Source organism: Arachis ipaensis, chromosome B1 (genome assembly GCF_059453495.1).
Source record: "Arachis ipaensis isolate K30076 ecotype BB chromosome B1, ASM5945349v1, whole genome shotgun sequence".
Taxonomy (NCBI): domain Eukaryota; kingdom Viridiplantae; phylum Streptophyta; class Magnoliopsida; order Fabales; family Fabaceae; genus Arachis; species Arachis ipaensis.
This window is the reverse complement of record NC_142436.1, coordinates 120,970,506-120,991,801: the sequence shown is the minus strand read 5'-3', so window position 1 is coordinate 120,991,801 and position 21,296 is coordinate 120,970,506. Positions and strand designations below refer to the sequence as shown.

General features: G+C 35.6%; 1 non-coding gene across 1 annotated transcript; it reads left to right on the top strand.

Moving 5' to 3' along the window:
• The first annotated feature begins 16,467 nt into the window (after nt 1-16,467).
• Nucleotides 16,468-16,577, top strand: LOC148578155 (small nucleolar RNA R71). Its single transcript, XR_015902936.1, has one exon. It is a non-coding gene; the product is annotated as a small nucleolar RNA R71 (small nucleolar RNA).
• The last annotated feature ends 4,719 nt before the right edge of the window (nt 16,578-21,296 follow it).

The following is a 21,296-nucleotide window of genomic DNA, read 5'->3' as shown; positions in this document are numbered from 1 at the left end:
AGTTCAAACGCATTAACAGTAATTCCAGAAAATTAATAAAGCAAGCAGTAGTAATGGAGTTATGAATAATATATGGAGAAACAGTTAAGGCTTCAGAAATATCTATTTTCTGGATTGACTTTTCTTACTAACTATTTTAATCATGCAAGAATTAATTCATGGAAAACTATATATGACTAAGCCCTAATTCCTTAGACCTTCTTAGTCTACTCTAACTTTCATCAACCGCCAATTTCTTGATCACTTAATTCCAATTAGAGGATGAAGTTCAATTCTAGTTCATATGCCACAGAAACTCTAATTACCCAAATATAAAAGGATTATATGTCACATATCTCGTTAAGTCTAGATAATTAGAAGTTTAGGAGAAATTGTTTTCAAGCTATTGTTCAAGTAAAAAGCTTTTCCAAGTTATACAAGAACTCAATTAGAACAAGGGTCATACTTCCGTTCCACCCAGATTCATAAAATAAAGAACGAAAACAATTCTTGAATTATAAATCAATACATGAATTAAAATAGAAAAATAATAGTATCAATCCATACAATAGATAGAACTCCTAACCTTAACAGTGGAGATTTAGTTGCTCATGGTTCAGAGAGAAAACTAGGATTCGTAAAAACTGTAAAGTGTGGAATGAGGTAGAAGAGAAGAGAGCCCGAAGGGTTGATTCTTTTCCATTTTATATCTAATCCTCATTAATGTAAAATATATTTTCTAAAACTAAAATAATATCTTTTCTTAATTGTAAATAAAATAAAATTTAGAATCAAAATTGATTTGATTGATCCGTGCAGGGATTGAGGAGCGTGGGGACCATTGGATTCATTAAGCTCCACGCTGAACTTGGCTTTTCCCAAGTTCAACTTGGAGAAGGCAGAGTGGTCTTTAGCGTGTTCCTTTGAATCCACGCTGAACTTGGCTTTTCCCAAGTTTAGCGTGGAGAAGGCAGCGTGTGCTTCCCTTGGAGTTCTCAAATCCACGCTGAACTTGGCAGAAACCATGTTCAACATGGAGGATGCAAAGGTTGCTGGATGAGAACTATACATTATTATATATCGTTGGAAAGCCCTAGAAGTTAGCTTTCCAATGCCGCTGGAATCACATCAATTGGACCTCTGTAACTCAAGTTATTCTTGTTTGAGTGCAAGGAGGTTAGGATTGACAACATCATTTGCTTTCTTCCTTTTCTGCTACAAAACTCCGTCAAATCCCTCCGAATGCTACCTGAAATAAATAGAATTGTGCACAACTCAAAGTAACATCCATAGTGGCCAAAAGATATTTAAATTTTGATTAAACTTAGCAATTTAAATGCAGATTCAGAAGGAAAAGATAGATAAGATGTTATGAATCACAACACCAAACTTGAATTGTTGCTTGTCCTTAAGCAACCAAAATAAGTTCATGATTAAGATGTGAATTTGCATGATAAGTGAGAGTTTAGTCATGCTCAAGTCTATTCTTAAAATGGGGTTTATTCATTGTAACTCTGAACAGTTTTGGCATCTCACTCTTCTTTGAATAAGAGGAATGTCAGTGTCATTCGGAATTAGAATCCGGATCATATTATGAATTCTCTGATCTTTATACTCCAGTTTAATCCTTGAACACAGCAAAATTTACTTTAATTCTCTTTTCCTTGGTGCTTTGCACCTTGAGCCTAGCTGTGACTTTAAATATTTTGTCTCAAGCTTTACTTGACACAGAAATACCACAAGCACTTGACTGGGGAACTCTTTCTAAGTTCTGATTGCTCTTTCAGTTTCTCCCAGACAGTGGTGCTCAAAGCCCTTTGCATACTCTGTTGAATGCATTTGGTCACGACCCTAAATATTCTATCTCAAGGGTTACTTGAAACACGAATACCACAAGCATATGACTAGGAAACAACTCTTTGAGCTTTTTATCATTTCAGACTCCCTAGTCATTGATGCTTAGAGCCTTGGACCTTTCTTTTATGCCTATTTTGCTGTCCCTTTTGCTTCAAGGATTAAATTTTTATTTATTTCAGAGAATTCATAATAATTCTCCAAATCCCTGTTCCTCATACATCAACATCTCTTGATTCAAATTCAAATATCAATTATTCATGTCATTCATTCAGAATTACAAACAGTACCACCATATTTAAGTAAATAAGGTTAATCTTAAATATAAACTCACTCTTTTCGTGCATTATATCATTTCTTTCTGTTATTTTGATTTTTAAGCTCGGCGAGCAATACATGAGACACTCTTTTTCAGCATAAAAAGAAATTAAATAATAAAATAGACAGTAAATTAAACTAAAACCTAGGAATTGAAATAACAATTGATCATGCAATAACAAAAATAGCAGAAAACAAGAATGTAACATAATAAGAACAGGAGAAAATATAGAATGAAAGGAACTTAGCCACCTCAGTTATCCTAGTGGCCATCTCATTCTTCTGCTTGTGCTCCTCCGTGAAGATAATTTGCCTCCCTTTGGTGCTATTAAAATAAACAGAAAAGTCAAAAAGCGAAGTGACAACACCAAACTTAAAAATTTGTTTGTCCTCAAGGAAAGAAGAACTGAAAACAGAGAGGGACATAAAAAGACATACGGAGGAGTAAAAACAAATATTATGATAAAAAAGAAATAAAATGATAAAAGAACAAGAGAGGTTAAAATAATAAATATATATATATTATCTCTTTGTGTTTTTGGTTTTTTATTATTATTTTATATATATATATATATATATATATATATATATATATATATATATATATATATATATAGTTATTTATTTATTTAATATATATATGTATAGAAAAGGGGGGCGTATATATATATAAAGGGGGGGTTTATATATATATATATAAAAAGGGGGGCGATATATGTATGGGAAGGGAAGGATATGTGGTGCAGGGTGTTGAAGGGGGTGGGGACCAACGAAGGGAAAAAAAAAGGGGGAATCAGGAGGGTTGGGTGTTGGTTTGCTTGATTTTTGGTGGGATTTGGGCATGATATGGTATGGAATTGCGTGATTAGAGCAAGTGACGTGATCCATGCTGAACTTGAAATGGAGCAAGTTCAGCGCCGCAACCTTCGCATGCACTCTTCCTCTCCACGCGTGGACTCTTGGCCAATTCTCTCCTTTTGACATCGTTCACCACGTTGAACTTGGAATTGTGTGGGTCTTTGCCTCTTTCATGATAATTGATGTCGTTCTCCACGCTGAACTTGGAATTTTCTAAGTTCAGCATGGACTTGGCAGAGGCCCTCGTTCACATTGCACGCATACTCCACGTTAAACTTGGAAAATTCCAAGTTTAGCGTGGAGGTGGCAGAACCAATCAGCTCCAGAGTGTCCAAAATTTTTTCTAAGTGTTCAGTTCCTATTTTAAAATTTCTGCATGATCAAAATACAAGTAAAACAACGGAAAAACAGTAAAAACTAAATAAAAATCAAATAGATAATAAAACTAATACAACGGAAAAATAACTAAGGATACGAAATTATCGGGTTGCCTCCCGACAAGTGCTTCTTTACCGTCACTAGCTTGACGGTCAGCTCCTCTAAGGAGGAGGATCATAAGGGCTCAGCTTTTCACCCCTCACTGTGAACTTCTTTCCTGTGTCCCTATAACATAGCTCAATATGCTCCAGAGAGATGATTCTGCTTACTGTATAAGTCCACACTGGATTGCTAGTCAACACCACCTTCATTCCTGGGGAGAAACCTTCAGTAGGGATCTTTTTGTTTCTCCATCCCCTGGGTACTTTCTTCTTTTTGGGAACTTCTTCCTTGGTGGATGATGCATTTCCGACACCAAACTTAGGTTTGATGTCAGGAGGGATTTTATTAATTGTTACTAAAGGAGGATTGAGCTGCAAATTCTGTTGTGCATCATCAGGGGGTTCTTGAAGGTTTGGATTAATAAGCTCAGTCTGCATACACCTCTCTTCTTCACCTGCTGGATGTATATCTTTGAAGACATTAAAGACTAGTTGCTCATTATGTACTCTAAGCACTAATTCACCTTCTTCTACATCAATCAGAGCTCTTCCAGTGGCGAGGAATGGTCTTTCTAGAATTATAGAGGCATTCTCATCCTCCCCTGTATCAAGAATCACAAAATCTACTAGGAGGAAGAACTTACCCACTTTGACCAAGATATTCTCCACTAATCCATATGCAGGCTTCATAGATTTGTCTGCCATCTGTAATGCTATCCTTGTGGGTTATGCCTCTTGGATTTGCAGCTTCTTCATCACAGACAAGAGCATTAAATTGATGCTTGCTCCCAGATCACATAACGCTTTCTCAAAGGTTGTGCTCCCAATAGTGCATGGAATCTGAAAGCTCCTTGGATCCGGCATCTTCCTTGGCAAGTTATTCTGAATGATGGCACTACATTCCTTAGTCAGGACCACTGTCTCGTCTCCCTTTAAAGGCTTCTTCTTTGACAACAACTCCTTCATGAATTTGACATAGAGAGGCATTTGCTCCAAAATCTCAGCAAAAGAAATATTGATTTGCAACTTTCTGAAGACTTCCAAGAACTTCGAAAACTACTTGTCCTTGGTCTCCTTTTGAAGTCTCTAAGGATATGGCATTTTAGGCTTATACTCAGGAGCCTTTGACAATGTAGGATAAGTGTCAAGAGAGTTTGGGAATGGGTTGTCCGCACGCTTTGGAGGGACGTGCTCTACTTCTTCCTTCTTCTCCTCTGGAGCTTCTTTCTCAACTGGCTCCTCATTAAATTATGCTTCCGTACTTGCCACTTGTCCACTTATCAAGGTAATAGCCTTGCATTCCTCTCTTGTATTTGGAATTGTGTTACCAGGAAGGCTATTACTGGTCCTCTGATCAATTTTATTAACTTTTGTGGCTAATTGACCCATCTGAATCTCCAAGTTCTTGATTGATGCTCTGATTTCCTATCTAAAACTTGCTAATATTGCTTCCAAATCATTGTTCTGCTGGAGCTGAGAAGTTGCTTTAGAGATGACTACAACTGGTGGTTATTAAAATTATTCTGTTGAAAACCACCCTGAGAATTATTATTAAAATTTTGTGGCCTCTGAAGTTGCTCTCTCCACCCAAAATTTGGATGATTTCTCCATCCCTGATTGTACGTCTTAGAATAGGGATCATTGATGATTGAATTCTTTAAAGGTAAAGAATTTTCACAAATAAATTCCCGTTTTAAGTATAGTTTCTAAACCAACAAAGAGTCCTTTCGTACAAAAAGTTTTGGTTGTCACTTAAGCAAACCCAATAAAATCTATAACCGAAGTATTTAAACCTCGGGTCGTCTTCTCAAGGAATTGCAGGAAAGTATGATTTATTATTGGTTACGGAAAAAGATATCATTTGGGTTTTTGAAATAGGGAACAAGTAATTTAAATGGCAAGAAAGAGATAAATTAATAATTAGAAAATCTCTTGGCAAGGTATGAGAACTGAAAATCCCATCCTAGTTATCCTTATCAGGTGTGATGAGAATTGTTTATTGCTCCCACTTAGTTAACCCTTACTAAATAAAGGAAAGTCAAGTGGACTAATTAACTTGATTCCTCCAGTCCTAGTCAACTCCCATGGAAAGACTAGCTTTAGAGGGATCCAAATCAATCAGCAATTCCCAATTTTCAATTAACCACTGAGTTTGACAACTCAAGTGTCACCAATTACTCAACCAAAGCCAAAAGGGAGAAAAATCTAAATTATTTATATCAAAAATGGAAGAAAGCAATCATAAATCTGAAATACCTCAAATTGCATTAAATAGAATATTCAAATCTAACATGAAGAGTTCATAAGACAATTTAGCTAAGTAATTACCAAGAGAAATAGATAAACCAAAGTACTAGAATAAATGAAAGTAGATAAGAGAAACTAAATTAAAAGAACATTGAACCTGGAACTTGAGAAGAAGTAATCCTAAAACTAAGAGAAATCCTAATCCTAAAACCTAAGAGAGAGGAGAGAGCATCTCTCTCTCTAAAACTACATATAAAACCTAAAATTATAAATATGAAAGTTGTGTTTATGAATGAATGCATTCCCCCACTTTATAGCCTCTAATCTGTATTTTCTGGGCCAAAAACTGGGTCAAAAACAGCCCAGAAATTGCCCCCAGCGGTTTCTGATAGGTCCAGCACGCGGCAAAGTCACGCGTACGCATGGATTGAGTTTTCTCCTGGTCACGTGTGCACATGATCCACGCGTGCGCGTCGCCTATCTTCGGGGCAGCTATGAAAAATTATATATCGTTGTGAAGCCCCAGATGTTAACTTTTCAACGCAACTAGAACTGCCTCATTTTGACCTCTGTAGCTCAAGTTATGGCTGTTTTAGTACCAAGAGGTCAGGCTGGACAGCTTTAGCAGCTCCTTCAGTTTCTTGTATTCCTTCCACTTTTGCACGCTTTCTTTCCATCCTCTAAGCCATTCCTACCCTATAATCCCTGAAATCACTTAAGCACATATCAAGGCATCAAATGGTGTAAAGGGAAAAGTAATATTTGGTAATTTAAAGGCTTGGAAAGCAAGTTTCCAATTATAGAACAAGATTAGGAAGGAAAATGTAAAAACCATGCAATTTATATGAATAAGCGAGTAAAGAGTTGATAAAAACCACTCAATTAAGCACAAGATAAACCATAAAATAGTGGTTTATCAACCTCCCGACACTTAAACATTAGCATGTCCTCATGCTAAGCTCAAGAGAAGCTATAAGAGTGAAGAGGAATGGTAGAATGTATGAAATGCAACCTATCTATGTGAATGCAGCTAAATGAAAAATGCTTTCACCTACTTGGTTAAAAGTAAACAAATCTTTTAAGAACAAATATGAACTGGATTTCACTAATTCAAATCATAAAAATGAAGTACAAATAGACTTGCAAGAAGAAAATAGCCCATGAAAGCCGGGAACAAGGAATCGAGCATCGAACCCTTACTGGAAGTGTATACACTCTAATCGCTCAGGTGTTTGAGGTTCAATTCTCTCAATTCTCTACTAATCTTGCTTTTTAAGGATTGCTCTTCTTCTACCAATCAACAAAAGTTTAATGTATAAATACACAAATCAATAGGTCTTTTAAGGGTTGTAATGGGGTTAGGGTCAAGGTAGGATTGTATTTGGTTAAGTAGACTAAAATCTGAATCCTTAATTAACCAAAACTTCTCACCTAACTTAGGACAATCCATGTAATCATAATATAAAGCCTAACTACCCATTAATTATCTTTTCCACATATTCATGCATCTGAATTTGAGTACAACTTATATGCAATGCTTTCACCATTTACTTTGGGGCATTTTGTCCCCTTTTTATTGTTTGCTCTTTTTCTTTTCTTTTTTTTCTTTATTATTTTTTTCTTTTTCTCTTTTTTTTATATACATATATATTTTTTCTTTTTCTTTTGTTTTTCTCAATGTATATGATTAAATTATTGAATGCATGAACATGTCTTAAACATTTCTTTCACATTTTCATAAAGATATATAACACCCAATTCTTAAACCAAATGTTTCCAAACCCAACTTCCCCACGCTTAAATCATGAACACTCTCACTAGTCTAAGCTAACCAAGGATTCAAATTAAGGACATTATTGCTTTCCGCTTAGAGTTAGTGATGAGCTAAAGTAAAGAATAAAGGCGTAAAATAGGCTCAAAATTGGTTTGCAAAGGATAATGAAAGGGTAAGGCCATATGGGTATGTAAGCTCAGTGAAACAAGGCCTCAATCATATAAGTGCATGCATACATCAAACCATGGAAATATAGAATTAAACAAGACAAAGATCACAATTTTAGAGAGAACAATACACACCAAAAATAAAATATTGGTTGGTAAAATACAACCAATTTAAATAGGCTCAAAATCTTACTGGTTTTGTGTGTTCGAGCTCTAAACCATGTTCCAGTATAATATTTCTTCAAACAAGTTTATAAAAATTTTAATTCAAATTAGTGAAATGCTATAAAAAGTTTCTTGAAAAAGAAATTCGTTACTTCAACCAAGCAGTGGTAGAATATGCGCAAAATCAAACAAATATGCAATCAAACATGCAAATGCAACAATGAACAAACAAAGAAAATAAAATATTGGTGTTGAGAAGAAAATAACTAACCTATGGAGATCGGTATCGACCTCCTCACACTTAAAGATTGCACCGTCCTCGGTGCATGCTAAGATATGCAAGTGGACGGGCTGCTACAACTGATGCTTTTCTCCAAAGATTGTGCAGATGGACTTGTCTGTTGCCCCATATAGAAATTTCTCTTTCCCTTTCTCGGTGGCCAGCCTGAAAGAAGAGGAAAAAAGAAGAAAAAGTAACCCAGAAATAAAGAAAAGAAAACAATTTAAAATATGGTTGGGTTAATGCCAAATAGTGAAAGTCTCAGTTACATGCTGGCTACAACATGCAAGTGAGAAAGCAATAGAAGCGAATGGCATATCAATAGTGCAAAAATTGCAACAAATAGGGAGAGGGAGTGTGTAATGCAAGATAATATAAGTACATATCAATGCAAATGGAATGCAAGTATCATAAAAGAATAGCATTGACTTATGAATAATAATACCCCATTCAAAATAAAACAAGTCATGAAGCACCAGAATAATTCAAGAAAAGATGTAACAGGTGAATAAGAAAATTTAACACCAATGGAAAAAAATAAATTTAAAAAAAGAGATAAAAATATGCAAAAAAAATTAAAATGCAATGAATGAAAGTATGCAAATAAATTAAGTAAAAATAGAATGAAAGTGAAGAAAGATGAGAAGTTAAAGAGATGAAGAAAAAGAAAGTAAGAAAGGAGGAAGAAAGAATAAGAAAAGATATAAGAAAGAAGAAAGAATGATAATAGAAAGAGAAGTAGGATTGGAGAAGAAAAGATAGGAATTCTGGCGCTGATCTGGATAAACTATGCGTCGCATGCAACACGGACGTGGGGCACGCGTTCGCGTGGGTTGGGCTATTTTCAAGTGACGCGGATGCGTCAGGGACGCGTTCGCGTGACCTGAGTTGTGCTATTGGCGTGAGAGCAGCCTCGCGTACGCACAACTCTCTGTTTCATACGCACATTGCCAAAATTTAGGGTGACGCGTGCGCGTGAGGGACGCGCACGCGTGAATGGCCTATTTTTGAAAAATGATGCGTACGCGTGGGTGACGCGTACGGGTGATAGGGCTTGTGCTTCCAGCACCATTCCAGCCCCACTCCATCATAACTTTCTTCCATACACCCTTTTACGTCGATTTTGCAGGGTCACGCGTGCGCGTGGTTGATGCGCACGCATCGAAGGCCGATTTTTCAAGTGACACTAGCGCGTCGGGGACGCGTTCGCGTGGGCGTGTTTGTACCTAAGGCACGCCTCCAGCCACGCTCCCGCATAACTCTCTATTTCTTTCTTCTTTGCTTTGCATGCACACATGACGCGTACGTGTCAGCAACGCTCGCGCGTCGCGTGCGAATTTTTTTTTTATGCAGTATGCAAAATGCAGATGACTATGCAGAAATTATGAATGAACACGAATGAAAATAAAATAAAATAAAACTAAAAAAAGGAAAGAATACACCATGGTGGGTTGTCTCCCACCTAGCACTTTTAGTTAAAGTCCTTAAGTTGGACATTTGGGGAGCCCCTTGTTATGGTGGCTTGTGCTTGAACTCATCCAGAAATCCCCACCAATGTTTGTAATTCCAATGGCCTCCGGGATCCCATACTAGTTGCATAAAGCCTTCAAGCAAATTAAAGCAAGTGACAAGGCCCCAAGAATGTTGATTGTTGGAATGAATTCTGGGGTCCCAAATCTTGCTTTTGCACCCGTCTTTGTGCTGATCATCATTGTTCCAACCGGGTGGTAAGCAATCCGAATTCTCACTGGGGCATCCAAACAACTTCCTAGACCCATACAATTTAGTATTCTTCCAACCATGATAATTTAGCCGTGAGCTTCCTACCACAATGAACCTAGGATGGTGTTGCCAACCACTAACCATCTCCCTCTTACTCTTATAGCCACAAAGAGCTCTAAGTTGCCCATCCGTCTCAAGCAAAGCATATTCAAGTGGCTAATTAAGCTTAGAGATGAAAGATTTACCCACTTGAATGAAAGAATGGCCGGTGATGGCTTTGGGGGAAAGGTCTCCAACAACTTTGGCAAGGTGATTTCAAGCTCCATTCCTTTGAGCTCTTCCTTGACAACTTTCACCTCCTTACAAGCTTCTTCAATATCAACCTCTTCCTCTTGGTAGCTTTCTTCTAATTCGATCTCTTCTTCATTGTTCACCAAGGGCATGGGAGGTTGTGCTTCTTCTTCTTTAGTCTCCATGTCAAGTCCAATGGGAGAGGATTCAAATGTAGATAAGAATTCATCAATGATTGAATCCATCTCTTAATCATCCCCTTCAAAGTCTTCACCCATGATATGCCTTGGAGGTTGTACACCCTCCTCAACATCAAATTCAAACTCCTTAGAAGGGGGTTCTATGACTGGACTTTTCCATAGACGTTCCGCATCTCCTAAGTTATCGACCACTTCTTCCTCTTTAACGATTATGGCTTCCTCCAATTGTTCCAATACAAAGTCATGATACTCACTGTCCACCGGAGTTTCTAGTGTCTCCTTCATGTTACGTTCTTCATTAGATTCTCCACATGAAGCCATGGGGGTTCCTTGAGTGTCCGAACGTCGGGAAGGTAATTGATTTATCGCTTGCTCCAGTTGATGAAGGGTTGCATGAAATTGATCTAATGTTTCCTTGAGGCGAGCCTGTGATTCTTGGGTCGATGGATATGGACATGGTGCATATGGAAGTGGTGGTTCTTGAGGGTAATTGGATTGGAATTGGGGTGGATAAGGTTTAGGATCATATGGAGGTGAATGGTTGTGGGTGGCTTGTGAGTATGGTGGTTCAAAGCTATGTTGAGGAGGTGGTTCACAGGCATATGATGGGGCTTGTTGGTAACTACAAGGTGGTCCACCATATCTATCATCTTGGTATGCACCTCGGAATGGCTCTTGACCATAGTAATTTGGTGGAGGTTGGTTGTCACGAAAAGGTCCACCATAACTATTGTCTTGGTATGCATCATAGAATGGTTGTTGGTTATAGTGCATTGGAGGGGGTTGTTGCCAAGAGGGTTGATCAAATCCTTGTGGCTCCTCCCATCTTTGATTCTTCCAACCTTGATGCCTATTTTCATTATAGTTTCCATTCCTTACAACAACATTGGAACCAAACTTGAAACCAGAGGGGTGAGAATTTATAGTAGCAATTAAAGACAAAAATTAATAAAAATTAATGAAAATAAACTCCTAAAACTAGAAACACTAAAAAAAGAAATGAAAAAGCAAATATTTACAATAACCAATAATAAGGCACACGTTTGCAATTCCCCGACAACGGTGCCATTTTGACGATCGGATTTCTGCCGGTAAAGAATTTTATGAAAATAATCACGTTGCAAGTATAGTTTCTAAACAAACAAAGAATCCTTTCGTACAAAAGTTTGGTTGTCACAAGTAACAAAACCCAATAAAATTTATAACCGAAGTATTTAAACCTCGGGTCGTCTCTCAAAGAATTACAGGGAAGTATGATTTATTATTGGTTATGGAAAAAGGTATATTTTTGGGTTTTTGAATAGTGAACAGGAAAATAAATTAGCAATAAAGTAAATTAATAACTAGAAAAACTCTTGGCAAGGTTTGAGAACTGGAAATCCCGTCCTAGTTATCCTTATGAGGTGTGATGAGAATTGTTTATTGCTCCCACTTAGTTAACCCTTACTAAATAAAGAAAAGTCAAGTGAACTAATCAATTTGATTCCTCAAGTCCTAGTCAACTCCTGTGGAAAGACTAGCTTTAGAGGGATCTAAATAAATCAGCAATTTCCAATTTTCAATCAACTGCTGAGTTTGACAACTCAAGTGTCACCAATTACTCAACCAGAGCAAAGGGGGAAAAATCTAAATTATTTATATCATAAATAGAGGAAAGCAATCATAAATCTGAAATACCACAAATTGCATTAAATAGAATATTCAAATCTAACATGAAGAGTTCATAAGCCAATTTGGCAACATAAGTAATTAGCAAGTGAAATAGAGCAACTAAAGTAATAGAGTAAATAAAAGTAGAAGAAAAAATAAAGTAAAGGAACATTGAACCTGGAATGAAGAAATAACCATAAACTAAGAGAAATCCTAATCCTAAAATCTAAGAGAGAGGAGAGAGCCTCTCTCTCTAGAAAACTACATCTAAAACCTAAAATTGTGAATATGAATGTTGTATGTATGAATGGATCAATTCCCCCACTTTATAGCCTCTAATCTGTGTTTTCTGGGCTAAAAACTGGGTCAAAAATAGCCCAAAAATCGCCCCCAGTGATTTCTGATATGTCCAACACGCAGCAAAGTCACGCGTGAGCGTCGTCCACGCGTTCGCGCGGATTGAGTTTTTGCCAGGTCACGCGAGCGCGTGATTCACGCGTGCGTGTCGTCTATCTTCGGGGAAGCTATAGTAAATTATATATCGTTGCGAAGCCCCAGATGTTAGTTTTCCAACGCAACTAGAACCATCTCATTTGGATCTTTGTGGCTCAAGTTATGGTCGATTTAGTACCAAGAGGTCAGGCTGGACAGCTTTAGCAGTTCCTTCAGTTTCTTGTATTCCTTCCACTTTTGCATGCTTCCTTTCCATCCTCTAAGCTATTCCTGCCCTATAATCCCAAAAATCACTTAACGCACATATCAAGGCATCGAATGGTAATAAGAGAGGATTAAAAATAGTGAATTAAAGGCCAAAGAAGCATGTTTTCAATCATAGCACAAAAATCAGGAAGGAAAACATAAAGCCATGCAATTTATGTGAATAAGTGGGTGAAGAATTGATAAAAACTATTCAATTGAGCATAAGATAAATCATAAAATAGTGGTTTATCAACCTCCCCACACTTAAACATTAGCATGTCATCATGCTAAGCTCAAGAGAGGCTATAAAGGAGTGAAGAGGAATGGTAGAATGCATGAAATGCAACCTATCTATATGAATGCAACTACATGCTAAGATGTTTCTACCTACTTGGTTAAAAGTAAATAAATCTTTCAAGAACAAATATGAACTGGATTTCACTAATTCAAATCATAAAAATGAAGTACAAATAGACTTGTAAGAAGAAGATAGCTCATGAAAGCCGGGAACAAAGAATCGAGCATCGAACCCTCACTGGAAGTGTATGCACTCTAATCGCTCAGGTGTTTAAGGTTCGATCTCTCAATTCTCTACTAATATTTCTTTCTAAGGCTTGCTCTTCATCTAACAATCAACAGAAATTTAATGCACAAATACACAAATTAAGAGGTCTTTTAAGGGTTGTAATGGGGTTAGGGTCAAGGTAGGATTGTATTTGGTTAAGTGGACTAAAATCTGAATCCTTAATTAACCAAAACTTCTCACCTAACTTAGGACAATCCATGTAATCATAATATAAAGCCTAACTACCCATTAATTATGTTTTCCACATATTCATGCATCCGAATTTGAGTACAACTTATACGCAATGCTTTCACCATTTACTTTGGGACATTTTGTCCCCTTTTTATTGTTTGCTCTTTTTCTTTTCTTTTTCTCCTTTATTATTTTTTTTCTTTTTCTCTTTTATATATATATATATATATATATATATATATATATATATATATATATATATATATATATATCCTTTTGTTTTTCTCAATGCATATGATTAAATTATTGAATGCATGAGCATGTCCAAAACATTTCTTTCACATTTTCATAAAGATATATAACACCCAATTCTTAAACCAAATGTTTCCAAACCCAACTTCCCCACGCTTAAATCATGAACACTCTCACTAGTCTAAGCTAACCAAGGATTTAAATTAAGGACATTATTGTTTTCCGCTTAGAGTTAGTGATGAGCTAAAGTAAAGAATAAAGGCGTAAAATAGGCTCAAAATTGGTTTGCAAAGGATAATGAAAGGGTAAGGCCATATGGGTATGTAAGCTCAGTGAAACAAGGCCTCAATCATATAAGTGCATGCATACATCAAACCATGGAAATATAGAATTAAACAAGACAAAGATCACAATTTTAGAGAGAACAATACACACCAAAAATAAAATATTGGTTGGTAAAATACAACCAATTTAAATATGCTCAAAATCTTACTGGTTTTGTGTGTTCGAGCTCTAAACCATGTTCCAGTATAATATTTCTTCAAACAAGTTTATAAAAATTTTAATTCAAATTAGTGAAATGCTATAAAAAGTTTCTTGAAAAAGAAATTCGTTACTTCAACCAAGCAGTGGTAGAATATGCACAAAATCAAAAAAATATGTAATCAAATATGCAAATGCAACAATGAACAAACAAAGAAAATAAAATATTGGTGTTGAGAAGAAAATATTTACAATAGCCAATAATAAGGCACACGTTTGCAATTTCCCGGCAACGGCGCCATTTTGACGATCGGATTCCTTGAAGGTAAAGAATTTTCACAAATAAATTCCCGTTGTAAGTATAGTTTCTAAACCAACAAAGATTCCTTTCGTACAAAAGTTTTGGTTGTCACTTAAGCAAACCCAATAAAATTTATAACCGAAGTATTTAAACCTCGGGTCGTCTTCTCAAGGAATTGCAGGGAAGTATGATTTATTATTGGTTACGGAAAAAGATATCGTTTGGGTTTTTGAAATAGGGAACAAGTAATTTAAATGGCAAGAAAGAAATAAATTAATAATTAGAAAATAAGGTATGAGAACTGAAAATCCCATCCTAGTTATCCTTATCAGGTGTGATGAGAATTGTTTATTGCTCCCACTTAGTTAATCCTTACTAAATAAAGGAAAGTCAAGTGGACTAATTAACTTGATTCCTCAAGTCCTAGTCAACTTCCATAGAAAGACTAGCTTTAGAGGGATCCAAATCAATCAGCAATTCCTAATTTTCAATTAACCGCTGAGTTTGACAACTCAAGTGTCACCAATTACTCAACCAAAGCCAAAAGGGAGAAAAATCTAAATTATTTATATCATAAATGGAAGAAAGCAATCATAAATCTGAAATACCTCAAATTGTATTAAATAAAATATTCAAATCTAACATGAAGAGTTCATAAGCCAATTTGGCTAAGTAGTTACCAAGAGAAATAGATAAACCAAAGTACTAGAATAAATGAAAGTAGATAAGAGAAACTAAATTAAAAGAACATTGAACCTGGAACTTGAGAAGAAGTAATCCTAAAACTAAGAGAAATCCTAATCCTAAAACCTAAGAGAAAGGAGAGAGCCTCTCTCTCTCTCTCTCTAAAACTACATCTAAAACCTAAAATTGTAAATATGAAAGTTGTGTTTATGAATGAATGCATTCCCCCACTTTATAGCCTCTAATCTGTGTTTTCTGGGCCAAAAACTGGGTCAAAAATAGCCCAGAAATCGCCCCCAGCGGTTTCTGATACGTCCAGCACGTGGCAAAGTCATGCGTACGCGTCGTCCACGCATACGCGTGGATTGAGTTTTCTCCAGGTCACGTGTGCGCGTTATCCACGCATTCGCCTCCCTTATCTTCGGGGCAGCTATGGCAAATTATATATCGTTGCGAAGCCCCGGATGTTATCTTTTCAACACAACTAGAACCGTTTCATTTGGACCTCTATAGCTCAAGTTATGGTCATTTTAGTACCAAGCGGTCAGGCTGGACAGCTTTAGTAGCTCCTTCAGTTTCTTGTATTCCTTCCACTTTTGCATGCTTTCTTTCTATCCTCTAAGCCATTCCTGCCCTATAATCCCTGAAATCACTTAACGCACATATCAAGGCATCGAATGGTATAAAGGGAGAATTAATATTTGGTAATTTAAAGGCTTGGGAAGCAAGTTTCCAATTATAGAACAAGATTAGGAAGGAAAATGTAAAAACCATGCAATTTATATGAATAAGTGAGTAAAGAGTTGATAAAAACCACTCAATTGAGCACAAGATAAACCATAAAATAGTAGTTTATCAATCATTATTGGGATTTCTAGGAGCACTCCCCATATAATTGACCTGTTCAGAAGAAGATTGAGCATAATTATAATTTTTATTTTGCATAAAATTACCTGTCATGTCATAAGGGACCTCTTGATATGAATTTTGGGTGTTGACAACTGAAACTTGCATTCCGCTCAATTTTTGAGTAAGTAAATTTATTTGCTGAGACATAAGCTTGTTTTGATCAAGAAGAGCATTAACAGCTTCCACTTCCAAAACGCCTTTCTTCTAAGCGGTTTCAGAGTGCAAGGGATTCCTGTTGGAGGAATATAAGTATTGGTTGTTAGCAACCAACTCAATAAGCTCAATAGTCTCCTCTGGTGTCTTCTTCATGTGCAAAGAACCACCTACAGAATTATCCAAGCGCATCTTGGACATTTCACATAAGCCCTCATAAAAGATATCCAGTTGAGTCCATCTAGAGAACATGTCTGGAGGGCATTGCCTAGTCAATAGCTTGAATCTCTCCCAAGCTTCATAAATGGTCTCACCATATTTCTGTCTGAAAGTCTGAACCTCCACCCTTAACTTTGTCAGCTTTTGAGGTGGGAAAAATTTAGTCAGAAATCCGGTGACAACCTTATCCCAAGTATCCAGACTCTCCTTGGATTGAGAATCTAACCACAACTTTGCTCTATCCCTCACAGCAAATGGGAAGAGCATGAGTTTGTACACCTTAGGATTCACTCCATTGGTCTTCACAGTGTCACGAATCTGCAGAAAATCAGAAATAAACTGATTCGGGTCTTCCTGAGGAAGTCCATGATACTGACAATTTTATTGCACAAGAGTGACAAGCTGAGGCTTCAGTTCAAAATTATTTGCAGCTATGGGAGGCACCACAATACTTTTTCCATAAAGATATGCATTAGGAGCAGTGTAAGAGCCAAGCACTCTTCTAGGTTCCTCATTCCCAATTGGATTTGCCATATTAGCATTAGCAGCATTATTATGATCCATGTTAGACTCTGCAGCCTTGTACAGTCTTGCTTGTTGTAAACGCTGCCTGAAAGTCCTTTCAGGTTCAGGATCAAAGTCTAATAGAGGTTCCTTGTCCCTGTTCCTGCTCATAAACAGACAAAAGACAAGAAAAGATGAAACTCTCTACGTCAGAGTGTAGAGAATTCCCAGTGAGGTAACCTGTGTAAAGAAATAATAATAAAAAAAATATGTTGAATAAAATAAACACTAAAATTCGAAAATTACTATTAAAATTAAGAAAAAAACTTCGAAATTATTAGGCAAATTAAGTAAGAAAAATTAAAATAAGACTAACTGGGGACACCAAACTTAATTTCAGAAATAAAAAAATATTAATATTAATTTAATTATATATATATATATATATATTTTATTTTAATTAAAACTAAATAATAAAAGAAAAGAGAAAGAAAACGAAACAGGAGAGGGGGTACTAACGAAAAAGAGAGAAAAAAAATTAAAGGAACGAAAAATAAACAAATAATAAAAAAAATAATAATTAGTAAAAGTAAAATAAAACTAATTAAAAGAAAAATTATCTAATCTAGGGAATCAAACAACGAGTAGTTGTCAATCACAATCAATCTCCGGCAACGGCGCCAAAAACTTAGTGCAGAATTTACAACCACAAACTAACTGGCAAGTGCACCGGGTCGTACCAAGTAGTACCTCAAGTGAATGAGGGTCGATCCCACGAGGATTGATGGACTAAGCAACAATGGTTGATTAATTTACTTAGTTAGACAAGCAGAAAATGATGTTTTAAGAGTTCAAACGCATTAACAATAATTCCAGAAAATTAATAAAACAAGCAGTAGTAATGGAGTTGTGAATAATATATAGAGAAACAGTTAAGGCTTTAGAGATATTTATTTTCCGGATTGACTTTTCTTACTAACTATTTTAATCATGCAAGAATTAATTCATGGCAAACTATATATGACTAAGCCCTAATTCCTTAGACCTTCTTAGTCTACTCTAACTTTCATCAACCGTCAATTCCTTTGTCACTTAATTCCAATTAGAGGATGATGTTCAATTCTAGTTCACATGCCACAAAAACTCTAATTACCCAAATATAAAAGGATTATATGTCACGTATCCCGTTAAGTCCAGATAATTAGAAGTTTAGGAGAAATTATTTTCAAGTTGTTGTTCAAGTAAAGAGCTTTTCCAAGTTATACAAGAACTCAATTAGAACAAGGGTCATACTTCCATTCCACCCAGATTCATAAAATAAAGAACGAAAACAATTCATGAATTATAAATCAATACATGAATTAAAATAGAAAAATAATAGTATCAATCCATACAATAGATAGAGCTCCTAACCTTAACAGTGGAGGTTTAGTTGCTCATGGTTCAGAGAGAAAACTAGGATTCGTAAAAACTGTAAAGTGCGGAATGAGGTAGAAGAGAAGAGAGCCCAAAGGGCTGATTCTTTTCCCTTTTATATCTAATCCTCGTTAATGTAAAATATATTTTCTAAAACTAAAATAATATCTTTTCTTAATTGTAAATAAAATAAAAGTTAAATCAAAATTAATTTGATTGCAGAGATTGAGGAGTGTGGGGACCATTGGATTCATTAAGCTCCATGCTGAACTTGGCTTTTCCCAAGTTCAACGTGGAGAAGGCAGAGTGTTCTTTAGCATGTTCCTTTGAATCCACACTGAACTTGGCTTTTCGTAAGTTCAGCGTGTGCTTCCCTGGGAGTTCTCAAATCCACGCTGAACTTGGCAGGAACCAAGTTCAATGTGGAGGATACAGAGGTTGCTGGAGGAGAACTGTGCACTATTATATATCGTTGGAAAGTCCTGAAAGTTAACTTTTCAATGCCGCTGGAATCACGTCAATTAGATCTCTGTAGCTCAAGTTATTTCTGTTTGAGTGCAAGGAGGTAAGGATTGACAGCATCATTTGCTTTCTTCCTTTTCTACTACAAAACTCCGTCAAATCCCTTCGAATGCTACCTGAAATAAATAGAATTGTGCACAACTCAAAGTAACATCCATAGTGGCCAAAAGATATTTAAATTTTGATTAAACTTAGCAATTCAAGTACAAATTCACAAGGAAAAGATAGATAAGATGCTCATGCATCACCGTGGCATAAATATTTAATACACAAATATTTAATAAGTGCAATTAAAAGTAAATCAATCATCACTACATCAATCTTAATATAATTAATAAACACTAATTAAAAGCATAAGCACATAAATAAATACTAAATAATAAACACTAATTATTATTTAACTTCATCAATAACTAACTACAAATAATGTTATTAACTAAAGAAACACACAAACAAATGCTAATTACGTATATTATCACATGTCATGTAACTATTTGTTCACATAGATCAATATAAATTATTATAAAATTCTAATCCTTCGTGTATACCTATAGGCAATTACGTACCTGCATTCATATACTCCAGAAACTCCGGAGCATACATGGCTTCCAAGTCCAAAGCTCGCATGAAAGACGGCTCCTCAAACGAATGTTCATTTGCGAGTGCATTTGCCACGTCAGCTACATTTGGTGCCACAGTGCCATCACCTTGGTCTTCGTCTCCATCAGGACCAACAACTTCGTAATTGCTTTCAAACTCTTCCTCACTGTCGCTGTTATAATCTTCCCGGTCAATATTTCGATTGGCTTCAGACGGTTCGAATTCAACACACACCTCAATGAACGATATCTGACCGCGACTTTCAATGTACATTGAAAATATCTCTTGCATGCTCGCTTCATCTGTTACATATTTCGTCTGAAATTGAACAAATCCACCAAATACAGGTATGGAATACCTGTATAAAATACATGATATTCTTCTAAACAACCCAGATTCTATCTTCTCACAAATCACACATTTTAGTTCCTCGAATGAGATTGTGAATGGAATACCAATATCTAACGGATTTTCACAAATAAATTTCACTCCTTCAACTGTTTCTAACAAAATCTGACCGAAATAATATACTTTCAGTAAGATTTTATCATCCATTTTTCTCACTCATATGAATAAACTTCACACTCATTATTTTTCTTCGTAAGAGAGAAAGATAGATGGAGGTGTTGAGAGAAGAAGACGATGAACTGAAGAAATACTCTTATCAGTACAATACAAGCTACCTACACTTATATAATGGTAAAAAAAATATTATACTCAATTCGGACCCACCGATTACCATTAATATATTCAAAAAAAAAATTTTATCCAAACTCGGAGGGTCTGTTTTTTTTTTTAGAAAAAAAAAAAAATTAATCGGACGGTACGATTAGTTAACCGTGAATTTCAAATTTTTCCTCCCTTACAATTCGGACCATCCGATTTGGTAACCCAATTTTTTTTTTTTTTGCACAGAACTCGAATGGTCCGATTTTTTCCACCAGGTTTCAGACAAAAATTATCCCAAATTTATGTATAGTACCCCCATAATCTATAACAACGCATAACACACATGTATATGGCATATCTAAGGCCTGAATCATACTTACTCAATTTTTGACACCTTGATAGACGTTTATTTTTTCGTAAAATTTAAAATTAAAGAAAAAGTCCCTAGAGGTGCCAAACTAAATGGAACTAGAAATCAATAGTTGGCCCAAGATAGAACCTAGTTCTAAGTTCTAACGGTTGCATACTTTGAAAAAGGCATACGTCATCCTTACTCCTTAAGTTAAAAATACAATTAAAATGAAATATTCATGCTTCAATTTTTAAATAGAGTAAGACTCCACTAAGACTATCTCCAATAAGGAACTCATCCCAATTTCTATTTATGGTTTAACTGTCATAAAAAGTAACTCCACATCAGTTTTTACGTCATAAACATTAAATAAGAACTCAAAGCATCTCTCTCTTCTCCATTAGAAGGAATTAACTTTAGTCCCTGTTGTGGTTCCACTTAATTAATTAATTAAAATACTTAAAATTTAATATAATTAATTTTTTTAATAATATTATTTAAATTTATAAATTTAAAAATAATTCACTATTAAATGATATTAATATTAAATAAATTCATATATAACAATAATACATAATATATAATTCGGGATTACACTAATTTGTAAAATTACTTAATACAAAGAAAAACATAATTAAGCTCTATATTTAATGACAAGCATTGTAAAATTGACATATGTGTTCAATCAAGTCCTCTTTCAATTGTCTATGCTGCTGCTTATTTCGAAGTTGGGCGTTTCTTTGAAAAAATTGATGGTATGGTGCAAAATCTTCTTCTCCCAACTGAGGTTGT